This window comes from Phyllostomus discolor, chromosome 4 (genome assembly GCF_004126475.2).
Source record: "Phyllostomus discolor isolate MPI-MPIP mPhyDis1 chromosome 4, mPhyDis1.pri.v3, whole genome shotgun sequence".
Classification (NCBI taxonomy): domain Eukaryota; kingdom Metazoa; phylum Chordata; class Mammalia; order Chiroptera; family Phyllostomidae; genus Phyllostomus; species Phyllostomus discolor.
Window position 1 is genome coordinate 21846403 of NC_040906.2, and position 19438 is coordinate 21865840.

At 40.0% G+C, this 19438-nt stretch overlaps 1 protein-coding gene and 1 long non-coding RNA gene across 48 annotated transcripts in view; one reads left to right on the top strand and one right to left on the bottom strand.

Moving 5' to 3' along the window:
* The window catches only part of MAP2 (microtubule associated protein 2), a 258015-nt gene that overhangs the window by 109457 nt on the left and 129120 nt on the right, over nucleotides 1-19438 (bottom strand). Inside the window, exon 1 of one of the 47 annotated variants that reach the window (XM_028508536.2) lies at nucleotides 4373-4769. The exons of the other annotated variants lie outside the window; for them this stretch is intronic. The gene's annotated coding sequence lies outside the window, so the exon portion shown is untranslated. Of the gene's footprint in view, nucleotides 1-4372; nucleotides 4770-19438 lie in introns of those variants that run through there. 47 annotated transcript variants of the gene reach the window in all.
* Nucleotides 3484-18641, top strand: LOC118500008. The gene is made up of 2 exons (XR_004902529.1): nucleotides 3484-4193; nucleotides 4315-18641. It is a non-coding gene; the product is annotated as an uncharacterized LOC118500008 (long non-coding RNA).

Below are 19438 nucleotides of genomic sequence, written 5' to 3' on the forward strand. Positions count from 1 at the left end.
ATTAGTTTTTATTTTTTATAGCAGGATAATTATTTTGTTATTTTTGCTTAAGTAATAAAAGAACCTAAGTGTGTTCTCCAAATGACGTGACTCGCGTGCACCGGGCTGTGGGCCTGCCTGTCGGCACTGTACGGCAACACCGCCACTGCTCTCCACGAAACAGGCTGCCACGGTGAGTCACTCCGGTGAAACACCCAGGGAAATTTGACGAAAATCCTTTACAAAAGCTTCCAACACAAAGCAAGAGAGTCCATCACATGTAGGAAGATCTCCCTTTTCTTAATTCCAATTATGTTTTAACTGCTGATGCTCATATCAGATAACAAATGTATCATTAAAATGAATGTTGGTAAATTTCTTACAGCCAGGAATAAATGCCTCTTTGCTACAATTTATGATTATGTAGAAACAGAACTGAACTTTTTGTGACAGTCATGTTTGTTAACTCAAGGGCCAAACCACCAGATTGGCTCATCTGGATTAGGGCAGATTAGGACAGGGATTTGTACAAGGGCAATTTCTTGTTTCAAGGGCACTGGGCACAGACTTAATGAATACCTCAATGTCTGCTAGGAATACGCTTAAGTGAAACTTTGACAAAACAAATGCAATCATTTCAGAAGTCTGTCTGTCTTGCATGCTCTCTACCCTAATCTACAACCTCCTTTTGGTCCCTCTCCTTAATGCGGAACAGGATTAGGGGATCACAGAGGTAAATCAGTGCAAACTAGTGAATGCACACAGTCTGCAAAACAAAATCCTCCAGCAGCCCACGTGACCCGCCACAGTGCAGAAAAGCAAAACCTTTAGCTCACTGGAATGTATAACACGTCCCCCCGGGCAATGACACATTCCTCTGATCAGAAAAGTGGGACGTCTGTGGCTTTACCTTGGCATTATACAAACTTCTCCAAATCTGTATTTTTGCCGCCTGAGTACACACAGCCCTTAGACAGTTAAATAACTTTGAAACCAGTAAGAGCAAGGGTGGGTCATTCCACAGATGAGAAGATCAGGACCACTGACAACAAAGAAGGGTTCTCTTACAGCATGACAGTTATTCCAAATATTGAGATTCTGTCATAAACATGTAACACTGTGGCTATTCTATTATGTGGCCCAAAATGGAGGGTACAAAGAAAGAAGAGGTTAAATACAGAGTGAAGAGTGGGAGTAACTCTTCTTCTCACTTATTAATACTGAGCCAAGGGAGCTTCCTGCTAAGGCAGAAAAGCTTTGGAAATGCACCCTTAAGTGTTTACTCTGTGCCTGTTCCTTTCTTCTACATAGAGAAGGTCCACAGAACATCTCCCAGGAGGATGTTGTTCCTGTGCTTTCTGTCCACTGTCTGGGCTAAGGCCAACTTTCAAGTTTCTACAGCCAATGGGACAGTATCTACGGAGACACACTGGGTGCTGAAGCGCTCCCTGTGGGTTATCAATCAGTGAAACGGTAAGCATTTGTCCTGGGCAACACGCTAGGTTGGAAAAACAACAACAACAACAACAACAACAACATAGGCATGCCATATTGGTTTCCATATTGTGCTTTAGCCTTAAATAAACCAAGGGGTTTATTTTCCCCAGAAACTTCTCGGCTTCAAGTCTGTTTGAACAGAGAATTCTATTCAACCACCTGTTCTGGTCCTCAAGCTTGAAGGCAGCGTGACTCTGGAGCTGAGCGAGAAAATGGCCATCCACAGCCAGTGGTCATCTTCCTTAGGATGTCCTATCTTTCTTTGATTTTTAAGGTTAATCGGTTTCTGTCATAAATGGGCTTAGTTCGAGCCCCTGATTTTTGAACCTGAGATGTCTGCCGAACTCATTAACCTCCCTCCTAGGGCTCCCAGAGAGATGTGGTCACCAGAGTATTTCTCACCATTTGCTTCCCATTTCCAGGAAACAGGGCAAGTTAGGAGCCATTTTAAGGTCTGGTAGTGAGTTTCCAAAGTGTAGTATTTACTTGAGAAAAGTGGCACCAGCCCCATTCTCCACGTTTGCAGAAAACCCCAGCCCACCGGAGGGTTAGTGCCGTGTTTTGGCTGGCTCAGAATCCACTGCGGTTCTTCCGAGAACCTAAGTCTTCTTGCTTTTTTCCAGTTGTCAGGAGAGCTGGTTCCTGTTCTGTGAGTTCATTAAACTAGATTCCCAGTGTGAGTATGCACCTTTATTGGTAGTGGGTATTAACTATTCCTCCGGTAGTAGAAGTTTAGGGTGTATTTCTATATTCACCTACCAATTGACACCATCTATTCCAAGTGCAGGGATTCTGACCCAGTGAGTTTACAAAAGGCTCCACCACTGGACTTCTGACAACTAAAGGAAGTCCAGGCGGCTCCGGCACGGCTGAGGAGGTGCATGTGAAACAAAAAGCAAAGGGTGTCTGGCAGCATTCAGCTTTAATCTCTGAACGGCAGGCCCACCAGCCCTTTGCATCCTTTGCTAATTCTACTTACATGCATCTGAAGAAAAAAAAATTCCTAATCGGTTCTAGATTTGTTTTAAGCCATTGATATCTTGAACCTCAACAGGAACTGAAATCTGCCAACTTTTACCTATTAACTGAGAGTTGATATGTTTCCTTTGGTGGAAATATAAACAGAAGATAAGGAGTTGAGACCTGTTTGAGAAGGTAATGCACACTGGTCAATTTTCTTTTCCGACTAGACAAAAGTCAAAAGGTGGACAAGTAGTTTAGAAAAGCAAGAATATTAGCTGCTTGAGTCAGATGTTTGGGAGATTTTTCATGCAAAGTGTTTGTGAAAAGAGTGATTTATGATGCTGATCCTTAAAGCTTGGATGCATTTATGCACATCATGTAAGTAAACAGCCATCTCCTTAAATGTCATTGAGTAGAGAGTCTGTTTTACAATTTAATTTTAGTTTGTAGATACAAAATGTACATCTTTGAAAACAAAGATTTATTTTAGAAAATATAAGCAGTACTACTTCTCAATATCTGTTATTCTTTCTTGTGTACAGGCCTACATAGCAGAAAGACACATTGTCAGCCAAGTGTGATTCGACCTTCCAGAACTGATTTGAAATGAACTCAGAAATCATTACTGACGATCCCCAAAATTAACCAGCATTTTTAATCATTCACATACATGGTTAGTCATTAGTGACACAAAGAGAAAAAGCATTAAAGAAAGAAAAAGTCCCAGGAGCACACCTCTATAGCATACTGGCTTCCACGCTCGCTGCATTTTGAACATAATTCATAAAAGTCCTCTTATAAAGAATGAACAGCTATTTATCTTTTTATAAAGCAATGTTTTATATGTCAAAGATTATTATATATCTTATGAAAATAAATAGCATTTCCTCTTCTAGATTCAAAAATTCATTTTCCTGACATATGAAATGTGGTTAGTTAAACCTAAAGAGAATATTTTTTTCATGTAAGATATAGCAATGAATGAGATACTTTTAAGTGAAAATGTTCCAAAAATAAAATCCTATATTATTATGACTGAAAAAAGAAAGGAAAAGGGAAACACTGAAAAAGATTAACTGACTTACCCTTAATTAGTGTTTGCCACTAAATACAAATAAATATAAATGAAAATAACCGGAGTACCGGCCACCATTTATTGACTGTATACTGATCAGTATGACTAAATACTGATTGGTATAGAGTAGCATTACAGAGACTTTCATAAACTAATTTTAACTCATAGATACAAAGTATACCTCTTTCAAAATGAAGATTTATTAAGTACTTCACAATCTTGCTAAGTACATCACAATTGATAGGACTTTGATTCCTCCCAACTCAGAGGTAAGCATTTCAGAACTTACAGTGAGAAACCTATTCCCATAGAGCAACAGGCCAAGAATACACAGTTGTCAGTGGGAGGCGCCTAAACCTGAACTGCCCTGAGCTGTTAGCCACATAATAGGCTTGCTTAGTCATAGAACACTAACGCAAGAATCTGTGCAGGTAAATGAAGCCTAACCTTAACCTGCAGGAAAGGCTGCAGAGTCAGACTCCTGTCTCAACTGACAGGGCCCTGCGAGAAGGAACAGCGGAGCACTTGAAATCAGGTAGCACGTCAGCACTCAGACCCAGGGAAGCCTGCCAACTCCCGGCCTCTGCCTCCAAACTCACCCAGGGTGCCCTGGCTCCAGCAGCCTTACAGGGAGGTGTGCCACTCCTAACTCTGAAACAGGGGCCCACAGAGAGCTACTGTGCGCGCGTGAGAGAGAGAGCGAGAGAGAGCGAGAGAGAGCGAGAGCGAGAGAGCGAGAGAGGGAGAGGGAGAGGGAGAGAGGGGGAGGGAGAGGGAGAGAGAGAGATGGAGGGAGGGAGGGAGAGAATGTCTACAGGAAAGAGGCAGGGAGCAGAAAATGATTGCTCACACATTTACCTTTCTTCGAGTCAGGCAAGAATGGACCATTTCAACTTTGGGGATTGGTAGGGATCTTGATAGAAGTTAGGAGAGGAAGGAAAAAAAATCTCTGTCTGGAATATGTTCTGGTGGTGGACAACCGCGGAAGCAGACTACAGAGAAGACAAATCCTATTAAGCCAGCTGGAAGGACTGAGAGCAGCTGGTGCTTTGGAGGCAGAAGCAGCTAGGAAAGGCTCAGAAAAATCTGCATTGCAGATAAGCCTCACGGGAGACAGCTGAACTCTGTAACATCTCCCCAAACCAGCTTCTCTCCTGAGAGCGGAGTGGCCGCAGGTGGTGTAATTTAGAACGTAAATAATTTCCAAGCCTTTCTGGTGACCTTGGATGGTTTAACACAATTCCATCTTTTATCTTGCTGCTTTTCACCAGTCGTGTTTGTGCATGCGCATGCGTGTGTGTGGAGGGGGTAGAGGGTGGGGGGTGGAGTGGGCAGAAAGCAGGAAAGGGACACAATGAACAGGATTGTGTACTGCCTTCCATCCTTTTATAGTTCTTTCCTACCTTTTATTTAGTGTTAGGCTTGATCTTCATTAAACTTACAGTACTCAGCTTCAACACGGCATAAAGAAAGAACTGAGCGCCTACCTCGACTATTAAGAAGAGGGTGGGGAAATATATAAACTTGGAAAGTCATAATAATCGCTACTGATTATAGACCTTCAGCTATGTCAATTATCTTCATTAACTGCCTCAGTATCCTAATGAGGTTGATCTTATTCCGGTTTTGTACTACCAGGGCTGGATAGATTCCCAATTTTTCACAGCTGATGAGCGCCAGAAACTAGATTTGAACCCAAGGGTATCTAACTTCAAAGAATGCACTTATTCCACTACATTATAGCCCAGCATCTGCTGAAGGCCTTTTATGTGCCAGACATTCTCCTTACAAAAGGCAATAATGGCCATTGCCTCCAGAAATCCCTGCTTCGTTGGGATAAAGGCAATGGTAATAAATAGCTTTATAAATAGAGTCTGTTATTAAAAAAACTTTTCTAAAAAGACTTCATATTTTCTAGAATGTGTTCCCAAATAGTAATTTAGAATTCTACTTAAAACACACACATGCACACTGTAATTAAAGTCTAGTATATGATCACAAGAACAGTAAGTCACTGTGGGGATGAGCGATGATTGAGGGGAACACAGGATTGTTAGGACGGCGACGACACTCTGTACAATATTATAGGGAAGGACACACGTCCTTATACATTTGTCGAACTCGCTGAGTGTACCCCGCAGTGAGCCCTAAGGTACACTGTGTACTCTGGGTGATGGCGGTCTGTCAGTGGCCATCCTTGATGGAAAATGGACCATTTTGGCGAGACATGCTGATCACAGGGAAGGCTATGCGTGTGTGGGGGCGGGGAGTGTGTGCAAACTCCCTGTACCTCCCTCTCAGTTTCGTCATAAACCTAAAACTGCTCTAAAAACAATGTCTGAATAAAAGGGGTATATAGAGCAAGAGCAGAACAGACATTTTGGACACCTCCGACAATCCAATATGGGGTCACTGTTGCCATGACAGTTATGTCAAGTGCTCTGTACTGATCACAGGGTCATGGGGTGTAACAAGTATGCTCTTAGGAGGGGGACCCAGACACCCAAAACCACATTTAGATAAGGAGTCCATCTGGACACCGATATGAGTGGGACCTACGCCCCTGGTGGGCTATAAGAACTCAGAGCTCTGACCACCTGATGGCCAAGCTCAGCTGTGTCATGGGTCACGCTTGGAGCCCCGCTGGACTTTCACTGCGCAGGATGCATGCCACCTGCTTGAACTAACACCCGCTTCTCCACCTGTGGACGCCAGGGACTGGGACTTCTTACTGGACACTCGCTCTGCTCATGTCTATCGCATAAGGTCCCCCACACCCCACCGTGTGTGGCCTGCATGAGACTCTGTTGGCTTATCAGAGAGGTCTCCCCGAGTAAACCTGGCATGGTGGAAAGACACAAACGTGTGCGAGTGACTCCTTCTGGGGACACTGCCTTGTTCACGGCAAGGGGGAAAAGCCGCAAAATAAATATCTAATTAAAGGGAGAGCATAGACATGGTTTTCATGATCTAGAGGGTGAATGAAATGATAAATGGAACTTGTCAGTTAGGTATGCTTTTTAGGGAAAGACAATAGAATAAGAAATCAGTCTGTCAGTCAGTCAGCATCGTTTTCAAGCAATCACTCTTTGCAGTAGTTTCTGGGGTTCTAGTTAGGACTGAGACAAACACTCAAGAAGGTTCCAGTCTTGTGCGGGAGACTTGCATTGAGTTGATAAATAGTAAGTGAGACAAGTGCAGAGTGCTATGGAGTATGTATGGCAGGTCTATGTTAGACCAGAGTCCGAGAGAAGGCTTGACCATGGAATCTGAGACCTGACCAATAAGCAGGACTTGAGAAAGTGGAGGGGCTGGGGAGGGAGGAGTGGGGTGGGAAGAGGAGTATAGAGAGTGTTCTAGGCAAAGAGAAAAAATATATATGCAATAGCCCCAAGGCAACAGACTCAAGATGGTCCTAGAAAGCCAGAAGCCAGATCATAGGTGGCCAGGAAGCACAGTTTATAGATTCCCAACTTTATGCTTACTACGGAAAGTGTTGAAAGACTTTAAACACAGGAATATCATAATTAGATTGTATTTTTAAAAGATGGAGCAAGAGTTGATGCAGGAAGCTATTGTGGTTGTGAAGATCAGAGAGGATGAGAGACTAACATGATCCTTGGGGTACAGAATAGATTTGAAAAATTAGAAAGTAGAACTGATAGGACTTGAAACTTGACTGGACTGGTAGACTTTAGGTAGCAATTTTAATAAATGTTATTTACATAAATAACAATGATAGTTGATAAAGTGACATTTCAGAGCCTTTGAGAGTACATAAAAATTATAAAATTGTTATTCAAACGGTGAGTAAGGTAGACTGTAATGGGAAAATCCCAATAGCAGTGGCTTACACCCAACAGAAATTCATTATGAGATTAGCTCATAATGTTCATATTCAAAATGGCTGCTGAGGATCCAGCCATTTAGTCTCAATTCCCAACTGCAGAAAGATGTAGAAGTGATGACAAGTAGTTGACCTAAGTTTCACACACAACTTGAATTCTCACCTTACTGGCCAGAAATTAGTCATACGGTCACATCTACTTGCAAAGGAGACTAGAATTCCCCAAACGTGGGAGCCCCATTATTACTGGGGAAGAAGACAGAGATCATCAGTATTTTGGACAAAAAGTAATCTGCACCACATTAATTACGGGCTAAGCCCTTGGGTATGGACTGTAAAAAACTAAAACGTATAAATTGTACCAGGCCTTAACAACAACATAAAATTAAAATACACTGAAATGAATCCACTTTGAAATAACACTACACAATTGCTAAGACTCCAAGGACACTTTCTAACCTCAGTTACCATCTAGATGGGCTGGGGAAGTCCAACAGAGTTTCACCATCAATAAATATGGTTTTAGACTGCTAGAAAGCAGCCTCAGCTATGCCAGTAGTGAAGTATAGTTGATTATGATTTCATTTTCTTTATTTTTAATAGTGACCATAGAAAGCCAAACTAATGTTTTTTATTTACTTTCCTTAGCACAAGGCCTTGAGTTTAAATTATGTTATGTTACTAAATCCATTAACATTTCACTAGGTCTGGTGATTTAACCTCTACAGACATTTAACTTGAGATTATAATGACTTCGTGCAGAAAATGAGAATTAGTGGCAGGCAGGGAGTGATTTATTTTATACTTTGTGTCTTTGATGTGTTCTTGGTTTGTTTCTAAGAATAAAGGCTGCCAGCAAGATTCCGTGTTTGGACAATCTAGGGAAAATGCTCCTCTCATCCACATGTGACTCCCAGGATGCTGAAGTCAAGTTCTGGTGCGACTCCTAACTTGCCCCTTAACATGCCTTTGACTTTTACAATGAAGCCACTTTCCTGTTATTCTCATATTCTTTGTTTTCATTTTACTGTGTTTTGTGTCCCAGACTCACTGAAAGAACAGAAACCTTTAATTAAATCAAGCCATATAAAACCAATAATAGTATTGTGGCAGCTAAAGAGCAGCATTAAATTATACTCATTATTAACATAAATAGTCACATTCTTAATTTTGCCAAGCAAAGGATTATGCAACATTCGGTCACATATTCTATCCTATCAGTTAAATCAATACATATTTATTTATTTAACTCTGATGTTGCATATTCCCTATCTACTTGGTCCGCTTACTTCAGTATTGCTGCCAGTGCACGATTTCTGGGTCTTCACATTGCATATCGTTTCTGTTGTCTCTGCTTAGGGTTACCGTGCAGTCCTGTTGAGTAGGGAAGTAGTTTTCCTGTAACTAACGCTCATCTCCAGGTTTTTGCATTTGTTACTCTAGCCTTAGGTATAAAGACAGTTTATATTTACATTCTGTGTTTGAGCTTACAACATGCATTCACATGTTCACCTCAACACTAAAAACCAGTTATCATCTTTATTTTTCAAGAAAAAAAGGCCTAGGAAAGAGAAGTGATTTTTCCAGCTAGCTAGTAAATAGTAGAGGTAGAACAATAGAATTAGTGTAAAAGAGTGTAGTGCAAACATATATTGATGTTATGAAAATCATAGTGAAGAAAATGAAATATGGTCACTGATGGAGAAGTTACACATATTTCTTCCTCCAAATCAGTATTAAAGTGATTTTTTAAATGTTAAAAAAGAATGTAACCTAACAAAAATATTGAAGCTATTCTAGAAGGCGGAATGCACATGGGCTGAGACAGAAAGAGAAAAAAAAAAGGAAGGAAACTGCTGGTAGGAGCACTTCAACGAATAGCAAGCTTTTTAAGGAAACCTGGAGAAACTTCAAGTTTAGAGTCTTCAGTCAGAGTCCAAGGGGAGTGGAGAAGAACCAGTATCATGGCAGTTCATTCAGAACATGCTCAGAACAATTGGGACCCTTCTTTCTCTCCCTCGCTACTATACTTTTCGCTGACAGGAGAAGCTTTTGCCTTTAAGGGTGGAAATGAGAACTAATCTTTAATGAAAGCAGGTGATCAGTTTTGGAACCCGGTCCGGTACAGATAAATGGATGCAGAATGAACACATATTGTGGCATTGAGTTGGTCCTGGCCTGCTCCCCTTGTTGGCTCCATCCCCATGCTCCTCGGGGATGCTGCTTCCTGAATACCCAGACCTGCCAGGCACAGCGAGGGGCACCCAGGTCTGCTCAGCCACAGAGGAAACCTGCAACAACAGCTACCTATGATCCTCAGCCTAGTTCTCCATTCATCAGAATAAACAGAGAAAACACCCTCCAAATCAATCTGAAGAAAACCACAAGCTGAACAAGGAAAATACTTAAAAAAAAAAAGATTCTTGGGGGAAAGAGAGATAATCTTGGAAACAGGAGACAACTTAGAGAACTTAGAAAGAATATTGCATACATCAAAAATATACTTCCTTCTGAAAAATAAAATTATGGAAAACTACCAGCCATACAATAAGAACTCTTAGAAATTAATATATGATTTCTCAAATAAATAATTCACTAAATTGAAATAATAGAATCAGCAGGGCTGAAGGCAAATAATTCAGCTAAGAAGAGGAAGAAGACAAAAACTCCTAAAATGCAGAAAAAGTGAAAGGGGGATTTAAAAAATATGTGAAAAAGGAGACATGACATTCAACCCAGGAAGTTCGACATTTACTGACGGGAATCCCCTAAATATAGAACAGAGGCAGGGATAGCAAGAAGGAAAAAAAAAAAAAACAGAGAAAACTTTCCCTGAGTTAAAAAGATATAATTTTAAATGATCAGATTACCAAATGGGATAAATGCTAAAAGACTTCTATCGGAACACATCCTTTTGAAATTTCACAAAATTCCTAAACTCTACTAGAAAGAAAAAAAAAAATCAAGGTTATTCACAGAAGAATGAGAATCTGACTGATATCAGACTTTTTATCAGTAACACTGGATGCTTAAAATCAAATGATATTTGAATGAACTGTAAAAAAACAAACTAAAAAAGAAGGCAGAAAGGGAGAGACAGCGTTAGTGTGTAAAATTCCTCATTTTTATTGTAGGAAGTCAATAGATAATGTTCAAAGTTAAGAAACTGAACTACTGTATACAGTCAAAAGATCTCTTAGAGAACAGGAATTATTAAAATAGTTTTCAGGGGATGTGAGACTGGAGATGGGTTTAGGGTGAAAGACTTCAATTTTATTTTGGTCCATTTGGCTTGATTTATTTTTTATGATGTGCGGGTATTAATTTAATTAAAAAGGAATAAACTCACCACTTACTCTAAAATATACATTGCATGCCTACTCTATGCTAACAAGTTTTCCAGGCACTAGAGAAATACCAAAGGCAGAAGACAAACTTAAGTTTCCATACTTTTAGACTTTACATCCTTGTGGGATGAGACAGAAAACAAACCAAAACTTTGCCACTATTGACATTTTGTGCCAGATAACTCTTTGTTGCAGGGGACTGTCCACTGTAGGATGCTTAGCAGCATCCCTGGACTCGACTCATTAGAAGTTAGTAGCTCTTGCCCAGTTACGATAATCGAAATGTCTCCAGACATTTCCAAATGACCGCTGGCAGAGGGGGTGAGTTGTCCCTGGTTAAGAAGAACTGGTATAGGACGTAGCTTTGGGGCCAGACGGACCTGGGTTTTACTTCAAGCACCACCAAGTATAAGGTCTTTCTCTTTGAGAAATACAGTCAACATCACTAAACCTTGTCTCCTCTTCTGTAAAATGGGGATAAACTATTTTCCAAGGTCTTATCCCCCTCTTCTTCCTCCTTCCCTATTTCTTTTTAAACAATCACATGAGAAAACTTATGTACTTGGCACATAATATGCATTAAATAAATAACAACTCTTATTATTTTAATTTTCACCATAGCAATGATGATGAAGAAGAAAAGGACAGAAGTCTGTGGAGTGGAGGGTGAGTGCCAAGGGCTAGTGAGGGGTGAGAGGTCTGTGCAGTCCTTGAAAGTTTGGGCCAGGGGTCTGGTTATGCTCCAGAATGGCACTCTCCAATAAAACACTGTGATTATGGAAAGGTACTATAATACACAATGCCCTATAGTACATAATGTTCTAAGAAAATAATATGGCTATGGAGCACTTAAAGTGTGACTAATGTGACCAAGGAAAGAAAGATTAATTATTTTTTTAATAATTTAAATTGAAATAGTTGCATAGGGCCAGGAACAATCATATTTATTGGCCAGTACAGCTCAAGAGAGCAAATGAGAACCACTGAAAGGAACAAAGAGAAACTGCAGAGAAAGGTGCCACTGTCTGTCTGGGAGACCAAGGGGGTGATGGTGTTCAGGGCAGAGCAACCAGATAAAGCATTTCTGTAACCCCAACATGGTATAATGAGAGCTTGGATGAGGGTGGTGGATAGGAGAATTGGGGAACAGGAGGGCCACCAGAACGAGCATGTCCTCGGTAGACCCATCCCTGTGGCCTCTGCCTGGAGACACGTGACCTCAACCCTAACCCTACTCAATAGCCTCTGAGGTTGTCACCTTCTTTATGCATGCTACCTTTCCATCTGCATCTGAGATCAGAACTGGGGTTCACAGCTTCCCCCTCAACGTTCTTTATAAGCTCTTATTCTAACCTGCAAATCACAATGCCTGCTTTTAAAGGTGTTTCTCCACAAATCTGATTTTCCAAAACTATAATGACTTTCTTTGCTATCTCAGGCTCTTGCTGAGTTATTTACCACTTGCCTAAAATTCTGTGAAACTTAGAACTAAACAATGGACTCTTCTTATTAATCTACCCTCCGTCAAATGCTTTTAAGTCAGTAAGATTACATTTTCTATGCCATATTTAGCCTATCTCCTTTGCATACTGAAAGGTTTAGAACCATTTCAGTAGTAACTGTTATTTTCACTAGTATTTACTGAGCTCCACGCTGCATGGTTTTAGGCTCTAAATGCTGGAGTCTTTTGGGAGAGCAGGGCAATCCATTTAAGTGAAGGTCATGGCTACCTTGGAATGGGTTCTTTAATTTAGCAATCAAGTGCATTATAAATTGTGCAGATTTAAGACAGTATACTCATTTATCTGCTTTGAAGTTGAAAGTAAAAGGCTTTGGAGTCAGAAGGATATGAGCCCCAAGTTTGCCGTTTTCCAGTGGGGAGAGTTGGGTAGGCCACTTGCAGTCTTCTAACTTTAGTTTTCTCATCTGTGATAAATATAAGATCTACCATTCCCACACCAGAGACTGTTGTTGAGGTTTGGGATGTCATGTATTAGAAAATGCTTTCTAAAACTTAAAAAGTGGTACAGAATGTTTCTTTCTTAAAGTCTAAATGCAACATAATTGGTTGCATTATTCCAATAATTTTATAATCTAAAGTTCACAACCTGGTTCTTTTTGTGAGTATAATACACAATACAGAACTAAAAATGCATGTACACATTAAGCTATATATTACATGTCTTATTTCCCTTTCATATATTGGGCTATCCACCATCTTGTAGAGAAAAAGTACAGCATTCTGACCAGAGTTCTATGAGTTACATAGGCCCATAAGTTCTAAGGAAGATTTCCAAATTTTTTTCATTGTTAGATCTCAAGTACCAATGTAATCTTATAAAGTCATTAATTTTAAGGCTTTCTGTCCCCACTGTTTAAAGTATAGACAGCCTAGTTATTTTTTTTGAGATTCTAGAATATCACAAATTCACTGCAATATGTTCAAAATCATGCTATCCAGTTGCTCTTGGGCAATGTGTGAAAAGAATCTTTACTGCCACGGTGTTGCACCTTATTCTGTATACATAACTATGGAATCTTATCACAAGAAAATCATATAAGAAGCAAGAAAATATTTTTAAAGAAAACTAAACATAAAGATTGTTAACCTTGAAAATATATGATCTTTCTGTAAAAAAAATCATTTCCTCAGTTCTTACACAATGCGAAGAAATATTTTTGGGTTCTAATGTGTTAAATAGAGTAGCTTTGTTTTAACAATTGCCAGATGTGGATCAAGGTACTTCCGGCTGCTTTAAATGGTCATAATCCAGAGTCATTAACACCAGGAGAGAATCTGAAGAAAGGTTAATTCAAACCATCCAAGGCAGACTCCAATGAAATCCACACACACACAAAGGATTGATTTAGACTTTTTTTTTTTTGAGAGAGAGACAGGGAGGATTTGCGTCAGAAAGACCAGAAATTATCCTGTGCTACTCTGAGACTCTTAACTACCGAACACAGTTAAAGGGGCATAAGGGCACAGGCATGGTATCCAAATTCTGGAAATCTTAGCAATTACAGTTCGACAATGCAAAGAAGACTAGCACTGTCCATCCCAGGAAGACTGGAGTTACACACTCACACACTCACACACGATACTCCTTTTCTCAGATTCCGTTTGGCAGATGCATCAAGGGCATGTTCTATGTAGCCAACAAAGGGAGTAACTCAGATGCCAAGGGCATGATTTCTCTCCTCACAGATATGTTCTAAATGTTCTCCTTGAAGAAGTGTGGTTATCCATTTACACTGACTCCTGTTCATATAAACTGATTTGAGATTTCACTAGAATTTTTAATTTAAAGTTCCTAATGACTCTGCTCATGCCCACTTGGCTGTTTAAATAAACACCAAATTACAAAACAACAGGGACAAGATCCAGCGATCCAAGCCTAGAGATAGCGCCAACCCTTTAAACAAAGGATAAACACGAATAAGTATGAAGACATCACAGATGTTTCATATGCACTTAAGCTGTTCTCCTGGATGGATGAGTAGGCCGTATTTATTGAATTTGTTATTTCCTTCGTTTACAGCTGCAAAGTGTGGTGTGGGAGGAAGCAAACAGGTAAATGTTCCCAAGTTCCTGCAGCTACAAAGGAGCGTTGAGAGGCAGAGCCTAGCAGTGGAGGCGGAAAGACTACACCCCTCCAGACAGAGCCTGTCAGGGCTTTTTGTGAGCGCTTTGCCTCCGTGAACGCTCCAACAGCCAATAAACACGTGCATCCTTCCTTCAGAAGAAAGCAGGTGCCATCATCAACCAGATCAGTTGTCCAGAAAGAAATGATTCTGTTGGGAAAAATGCATTCCTTAAACCAGAGACTATCCTCAAAACTGCCCTGTGGCTCTCGGCAGAGTCCCCCAAAGCTTGGATTTAGATGTGAGAGACCAGAGATGGCAGGTGGAGACCCAGAAGCTTCGCTACCAAGCACAGAGCAACGCAAGAGGTGTCAAGAGCTAGAGGGGCAGAGAATTTAGTAGGCCAGCACCATGCTGAACCTCCAGGCAGAGTTCAAGGAAGTCCAAAGAAATCACGAAGCAGGGAACAGAAGTGGAGTAAAGAAACTGGCAGAGAATTACGTGCAATTGCATCCCCAAACCTGAGCCACAAGGATTCATCATATGGCACAATAAGCACTGAGCATTGGCAGGACAAATGAAATGTCAATAGCTCCTTAGGGCTGGTTTAATGGATCTTTCATAAAACCATTGGCTGGAATCGAAATAACTCACAAGAGAAACAATTCTCGCTCTCACCATCAAAGAGGTTGTGAAGTATGTAGTGCTTTAACAGCTGCAGGAAGAGAAGGGCTCACATTTGACCTGCTCATAACAACTTCTCTAATCACTTCTAATTTTTCTTCTCTGGACATTCACCTCTCAACCTCTAATCAAAGCGAGGTCCACAGACCAGCCGTGGCCACACACCACCTGGGAGCTTGTTACAGAATCTCAGGCCTGTCCCCAGACCTACTGACTCTGGATCTGCATGTTAGTAGGATCTCAGTTGATTCCTCTCTGCTGTAAAGTTGGAAAAGCATATCTCCTAGCATCTATTCTTACCCCTTATCATTCATTCTCTGCACAGTTGCCTGAATAATCTTTTAATTTAGTTTGTGTCCCCACTGATTATTCCCCCTGTAGAAAGGAAAGCCCAGTGAGGGCAGGAGCAGTGCGTGGGCTGGGCCCCACTAAGTCCTCCGGAATTTACTGGTGAGCTACTCCCTACGAGGCAGTCTGCTAGGAACCAGGGAAACAATACAAACAGAAGAGGGCTTCTTTCCTCAAGCAGCTTTTAGCTACCTCTCTCCCTTCACATTTCCACTTCCCAAAGTCCAACATTAGAGTCACCTTTGAGTCCTTCTGCTTTTTGTCCCTCCTACCGGTCAAGGTCTTGGCTATTCTCTGTTTATCAGTTCAAGCTCAAGAAACATCCCTCACTGTCACGACCTCTCGTTGCATGCTCACAGTCAACAGTCGCTTCAAGCCTCCATTTTTTCCTGAATGATTTCAAAGTGATGCTTTCTTCAACATGCTCACTCACTCACAAGTCTAATTTATCTCATGAGGCTATAAAAAAAAAGTCATCTGAACATGCAGTTAGGGTCATAATGGTCTTTTATTCAATATACACTCAATAGCTTCCCATTGAACTCTGAAAAAAACCCTCCTCAACTTGGCATTTAAGGTCCATTGCGAATGTATTAAGTTGAACTGAATAAAACAGAACAGAATATTATCCATTTCATACGGTGCCACCTAATAGTATTCACGTACCTTTCCATCCTTATCGTCTAAGAATGCCCTTCTGTCCTGCACGCTAGAATACAAATGAGATCAGTCTACACTTTCCAAGCATGTTCACTTCCTTTGGTTCCTTTGCTAATGTTTATTCTTCTTGGAGTTCCTCTATGCATTCTCTCTCCCCTGAATACTTCCATTCATCCCCAAGTTCCATCTCAAAGGACTCACCCTCCGTGATGTATTTCCTGTTGAGTCTCTTCTCAATTGTTAGTAATCCTGCCATACAATGAAGTCCTTAAGAAATGACTCATGTGTCTCTTACAGTACCAATGAGCATTGGTGCTACTTCTCGTCTTATTCTTCTATACTGAGCACTGAGCTCCCAAAGTGTTTTGCTGTATATATTCCTTTGCAAGTAGAGCATCTTAATACATTATTTGTGTAATTGTTAGTACCCTCAGTTATTTTTCTGGTCAGTTTTACTTAAGTTTGAATGTGGTATTTTCTCACTGTACATGATAGTCCCTGATTGTTTATTATTTTAGCCATTTGAAACTTCCTTTGTCATTATTTAAATTATGAGGAAAAAAAAAACCTTTGCAAGATAAGGCACCCATTACACTATCTAGCACCTGAATTGTCTCATTTTCTTACATAGATTACACAGTTCACTAATGTAAATTCATTGTAATGACATAGGAGATGCTTTATTAATTCATTTTAAAACATCCTCATTTATCTCTGATGTTACTCCTTAAAGAAGAAAGTTCCCTGGGTCAAATAGAAAATATACATTACAAGTATAAAATCTACCAGAACTTGAATATTATAGTGAAGTATTTGAAGATCTATTTACCTCTTCATTATGTATATTAAAAAAAGAATCTACAAGCATACCATTTAACCTTATTGCAGAACATATATTTCATGTGCATACAGGAAACATTAAAACAATGACTACGAGCTCAAAACTTACTAGAAAAAAAATGCTGTGCATTGTGATTAGTATGAAAGACTCTGGGCCTGTCTTGTATTTGATTGTTCACCTGGAGTCTCAGTTCATTCGTTTGTAAAATGGACACCGTGCTCACTTCCCAGGATTACAGCGAGAGTTAAAATGAGACTCCATGACATGCACTAAGGGCTCAGAGTATTATCTGGCACATTGTCAACAAAAATCATAATTTTATTAATAAAGATAAACGACAACAAGAAAGGATAGCTTTCTCTAAAGCTGTTATGATTCTAGAAGTTTCTTTATTGATTCCTTAAGTATATATGCATAAAATGATGTCATACTGAAGTAGTCCATAATGAGCATGACAGTGTTGGAGGAGACTATGACATCACTGCTAGTGTTACATTTGGAAAGAGGGGGAGAGCAACAGCCTCCTCCCCTCCGCTGCAGCACAGTCTGGGCCGAAGCCGCGCGGAGCAGTAAACAATGTTGAGCCCGGGATGTTCGGTGAGTGTCCAGAAAGCAAAACTCATGCTGCAGTTTGGCCTCTTTCCCCAGCTGATGAAAGTGAAAGGACATTTCAACAATTCTTTCCACCTTAACCTAAAACCAGGAAAATTCTTTTCCATAGAGCCTGGAGAAATTTTTACACATGGTTTGCCTGCTTTTCTACCTGGTATTATCTAATTTATTACCATAAATTAAGGGTTTATAATGAACAAGTGAGGTAACTAAAAAAATGTGCTAAATGTCTGTCTCACGGTACGTAATCTCATGAAAAACAAGAACAAAAAAGTAATGGGGGGGATTCAGATTTTCCCATCAAATTTATTTATCCATCAAGTAATTCAATAAATACTTATTGAACTGCCGTGCTCAAAACATTATGCTACGTGCTGAAGGTTACAAGTGAAAAATCAATAAAAGAATTTAGTGCCAAAACTAATGCCAAGACAGATGTTGTTGGTTGGAAAAACCATCATCCAGATCCCTGACTCTCCTAAGAGTCCAGCATTCAAATTCTATTCTGATTTGACGACATAACAGTCTATTTGAATAAACTCTGGTTTATTACACAAAATCTGTCAACACATACCTAGATGAATTTTTAAGTGGTGCTAGCAAACTTAGGGACCAAGAAGCTCTTGGTGAGGTAATATGCCACTCTTCTAGTTTAAGTTCCTACTGAGTATAGTGAAGGCTCTTATTTTGGTGGATACATAATAACTTCATCTGTCTCCAATTCATCTAAACACCCCAGAATTCAAAATTAATGTAATGATTTGCTAGGGAGTCTGAAGATTTGGATACAGATTCTCATAAGAAATATATACTGTAAATGGATTCTGTTAGGTGGGAAAAGAGAAAAGCGGGGGAGTTTAACCAAACATAAAATATTTTCACTTACTGTGAGTGAAAGCTGAAATGAATATGGCCCTAAGGGCTTTACAATATTCAGGGGAAACAGCAAGTCCTACTTGGAGATTTCATACATGATTTCCCGGAATAATTTCTGAGGAAACAGTGCAATATACTTCATGGATCTCTGAATACATGAAAGAAATCTAATGGAGGAGTCTATTACATCTTGTTCAATATCTGAAATAATGCAATTTCTTTTCTTTTAGGGCACAGTGCTTTATTTTAACAAATTCATTTTCTTGTGCAAAAAAGGGTATATGATGCTGCCCACACTTTGGAAGGGTGGTGACAGTGACATCTGCCCCTCCCCCCTCTCCCACAATAACCACCCACAGAAGCAAGGCTTTTACTAAGTGTTTGTGGAATGAATAAATTAAGGTTCTCATAATTACACATTGCAGGGAAAACCGAACAAGGGCAATGCATCAGTCTCTCAACCGCTGCAAATATTCAAGCTCACAGATGTAAACTCACTTCTGATATTGCAGGGTCAGTAGCTGAACATTAGCCATTTTTTTTAAGTATAGTAAAAAAAAAAACTAACCTTACTGCGTAAAATATTTCGGACAGATAGTCTTGAGGGGAAATACTCTGTGAATGCCAAGGAAAGGCTTAAATGACGTTATCGATCTTCTTCTCAGCAATTCAGAAAATGTCTTCCATTTTTTTAAAGCCAAATTACAAATGAAGGTTTCATTGACAGGAGTATACGTTAAAGTCAAAGATAACCTTAAAGAATTAAAGAAAAAGGTAACACCCATACTTGCCATCTCCAATCAATATACATCCTGATGCTGAATTTGAAAATTCATTATTTTTTCCCATAAAGCATAAGGCCTGGGTTCAATGGCTTAAACTGCTTTCATGGCAAGATGAAGGATTACTTTCTTATGCCGTCAATGCAAAATAAAGTGTACGTAAAATCAGTTCCTTTAATAACTAATATCTCAGCCTGTAAATATATCTGTTGCTAAAGCATCCGTGAAGAAGTTACAAGCTTTTATTCGCAAAACCCAACAATACTGAGTCATTCTGGGGCTTTCTTCTCTACCGCCCATTCCACCTGGGAAGGGCAAGCCATTTCATTTAGCCGTTTAAAA